Consider the following 4056-nt stretch of genomic DNA (forward strand, 5'->3'; position numbering starts at 1 on the left):
GCAATCCTTGTTTCTGCTCATGCGCTCTTAGTTCATGTCGTTCGTCCTATACATAACTTAGAGATGTCGTTTTAGCTTGTTTTCTTCCTACTATCAATTAAATGGTACACACGCTGAAAGTCTTATTCTGATCGCGAGCTCAAATGCACCCTCATGAACAGTAAAATAAAAAAGTAGTTAAACTTTTTAAAAAAAATATGAATTTGTTTGGTGGTAAACTTTGTAAAATATTTTGTATGGTTGCAAAATTTCAGCACGAAATGACATTCGTGGAAGCCGTGACAAAATAACAAAATCAGTACTCCAAAATGCTTTCTAAACTAGCATTTATGGAGCATCCATTTTGTTTATTTTTTGCCACGACTTTACACGAATGTCATTTTGTGCTGAAATTTTCAAGCATACAAAACATTTTTCAAAGTTTACCACCAAAATTTTTAGATTTTTTTGAAGTTTTTTTTGGTTTTACTGTTCATCAGTGTGCTTTAATTTGAGCTCAGGAGCATATACTCACAGCTGCACTAAAACATTTCTAAGTTTTGGATTCTTCTTATGCTGACTATGTGTGTAGACGATGCCGAACTCCCTCTAATTAAGCTGGGGATCTCATTAAGCAATAACCCCTGGTAAGTGGTAAGTGTCACTGAAGTTTCTGCAGGTGGTCCAAATTTCAAGTTCAAGTTCTGGACTCATTCAGTCATTCTTCAACGAATATTCTCATGGCTTGCCGGTAAGTTTTCCAAGTAATCTGACCAGGAATTTGCTAATACTTGCGTAATTCCTATAAATAGGCCTGCATGCCTGCACAGCTGCACCACAGAGGTACCGAGCTGGTTTCAGAGTGGTTGTTTACAGGTATTGTACTAGGTTCAGAGTGGCAAGATTGTACAGCAGTCTGAACTTTCGGCCAACCATGGCTTATGCTCACCATTTTACTACTTGTTTTCCAGGATCGTCATCTTGGAGCATTTCAGCTTGTGGGCCTCGGAGTCGGAGATCTGTTGAAGAAGAATGGGAAAGCGCAACCCCAACAATGTCAAGAAGAGCATCTGGCAGCTCCTCTGCGGCTGTGGGTCGCCTCACACCCGCAACTAATCAAGATCGGAATTGTATGGACGACAAAGCGATAGGTCGCCAGAAGTTGCTTGATGTCGAGTTTAAAAAGTGTATGTGATTAGATATTGCTGAGTTGTTTGGTTAAACTGGTTTGTAGTCGTGTGGTTGTATCAGACTAGCTTCTCCTGCAGAAATTACGGAGCCATGTAAACGAGTTTCATGTGATGAGATTCAGAAATAAATCTCCCAAACTTGTTTTGTTTACTTGTCATGCGTGTGAATCCCTGCGAGATTAGAACCTTGTGGCACCTGGCGAAAAACTTTCAAGTTGAAATGAACCGCGTAAGTTTAGTTTGCGTCAAACATGGATTTCCGTTACGTGCACCATTAGCAGTGGTTGAAGTTGAACCGTTCCAAGCCGATGTGGAGACCTTCCATGCTTCAGTCATGGGAGCTTTGCTAGCCTTCAACGGACAGCCAGACACACGGACCATTCTCAGTATTTCAGTCTCCGTGTACGCGTACGATATGTGGCCTAACGAATTGTGTCACACGGGTGCCGACCAGCAAATCCTTGAATGATTGAACATTGAAGGCATCAAATCTGGGGGAGCCATGTTAAAATTAGAGGTAATAGCATCCTAGGTAACCTAACTTGCACGAAATGTGATGATTTAGTCCCAAACTTGTAAAATGCAACCCTATCATACCGTAACTTGCATTGTATGTGACGTTTTAATCCCAGATCAATCACAGCTCCATAATTGGCAGCCAGGTGGCTGGCCCGGTCAGCGCACACACTTTTGCAGAACCCCCTGCCGTTTTCTTTAATCAACCTCAGCTACAGCCATTTCGTGATCCCGCCGGAGTTCGGCGGCATTCCCGTGGCTGTCAGCCTTGACCTCCGGGGGAACGACCTCGCCGGCGTGATCCCGCAGGTGGGCTCGCTCGTCAACCAGGGCCCCACCGCCTTCGACGACAACCCGAGGCTCTGCGGGTTTCCGCTCAAGATCGAGTGCGCCGGAGAGAGGGAAGAATCCCGCAGACGAACAGTGGAATGAACCCTGGTGCAGCGGCGCAGGTTGGAAGGCCGCCGAAGCGTCGGTCGTCGCCCACGGTGCCGATTCTGGCCGTCATTGTGGTGGCGGCCATCGTTGCCGGGCTAGTGCTGCAGTGGCAGTGCCAGAGGACTGCTCGTCGGCCGCTTCCGAGGACTGGTTCCGGCAGGCCCGCCTCGCCGCCGTCAAATGGATCCTTGAAGTGAGCACTCACTCAGCTCCTCGCTCTCACGATTATTGGTGCGAGCATCGATCGATCGGTCACTGACGCCTTTGGAACCGGCATCTGATTTGCATTTGCAGACTCGGGGCTGCTTCGGGTTCGGCCACCGCACGACGTACCTGGCCATCGCCTACTTCGACCGCTTCTTCCTCCGGCGACGTGTCGATGTAATCAATCACCGCACCGCCGCCGTAAAACAAATTTAGCCTCTCTGCTTCTTAGGAACGGGAGGATGATGTGGTTGTGTGCGTGCAGAGGGCGGCCATGCCGTGGGCGGCGCGCCTCCTGTCCGTGGCCTGCGTCTCCGTGGCGGCCAAGATGGAGGAGTACTGCGCGCCGGCGCTGTCGGAGCTCGACGCCGGCGGCGTCTACGAGTTCTGCTCCGCCTCCGTTCGCCGGATGGAGCTGCTCGTGCTGTCCACGCTCGGCTGGCGCATGGCCGCCGTTACGCCGTTCGACTACCTTCCTTGCTTCTCCTCCCGGCTCGACCGGCACGACGGCCGCGGCGGCGGCGGGCATGACCCCGCCCGCGTCGCCCTCAAGTCCATCGGCTCCATCTTTGCCACAGCCGAAGGTTCATCTTCGTCCTGCACACCTTCTGAAAAGAAATCTTGCGAACTTTCTTGCATTTTGTCTGATTGATTTGCGCTGTGTTCATGCAACCGGCAGTGTGCTGGATTACAGGCCATCTACTGTGGCTGCAGCTGCAATCTTGGCTGCATCCTATTAAGCTCTACTGACCAAAGAAGCACTGGAGTCCAAGATGGACAATCTATCTCCATCATGCCCCATTGAGAAGGTTTCTTGCACAAACTAAATAAATAACCCTTTTGCATCACTTTGATCATAGTAATGTTTCATTTGGATGATGAAATGAGCATTGGGTTTGAACAACCTTTGTCTGTTACATTGATCAGGAGCATGTACATGCCTGCTACAGCATGATGGTTGGCGACTTGAAAAGCAGAATGAGCCATGGCAAGAGATCATTGCCATGTCCAGACTCCAATGAAGTTGCCACCAGTACATATGATTCTGTTCTTGTTGATGATGTTGCCGACACCGCCGCCTTCATCGCAGCTGTGTCGGAGATGAACAAGCAGATCAGACTGGCAGCTGGATGGCGGCATCGTGTACAGGGTCGTCCCCGGCCGCGGCACCGACGTAGCCGTCGCCGTCTCAGTGAGCCCAACGACGGCGATGGCACTGAGTCCGGGTGGCGCCGGCGCCGTGCCTTTGAGGCCGAGGCTGCACCCATTGCCTATGTTGCCACTGCCGAGCACGGAGACGCGGCCACAGCCTTGCATCCGCAGAAGAGATGGTTGCGTCCAGCGGGATTCCTCGTCGTATTCCGTGGCTGGTGTTCATCATTTGGTGGAGGCTCAGGACAGAGTAGCGCCGCCCGCTGCAGCTCGACGGGTGGCACAACAATGAACGAGAGACCATGAGAACACTGATGAGGCCATGGAGTGGAGGCGCTCGAATGCGCAGCTCGGCGACATCGTCGGTGCGTAGAAAACCAGTCTCAGCGACGCGACATCGTCGCCGGTGGAACTGAGAAAATATTGATAGCGGCCATGCGGCTTCTACTTGACGACTCGGTGCGATGGCCGCGGCCGTGTGGCTTCCCTCGGCGACTCCACAACTCGGCGCGAAGGCGGCGACGGCGGCTTCCAGTCGACAACTCGGCGTGTGCGCTCGGCGGCGGCCACTTCCCTC

General features: G+C 51.4%; 1 pseudogene; it reads left to right on the plus strand.

Moving 5' to 3' along the window:
- The first annotated feature begins 797 nt into the window (after positions 1-797).
- Positions 798-3785, plus strand: LOC119315991 (annotated as a pseudogene).
- Positions 3786-4056: the final 271 nt, after the last annotated feature.

The sequence above is a fragment of the Triticum dicoccoides genome, chromosome 6A, assembly GCF_002162155.2.
Source record: "Triticum dicoccoides isolate Atlit2015 ecotype Zavitan chromosome 6A, WEW_v2.0, whole genome shotgun sequence".
In the NCBI taxonomy this organism is placed as follows: Eukaryota; Viridiplantae; Streptophyta; class Magnoliopsida; order Poales; family Poaceae; genus Triticum; species Triticum dicoccoides.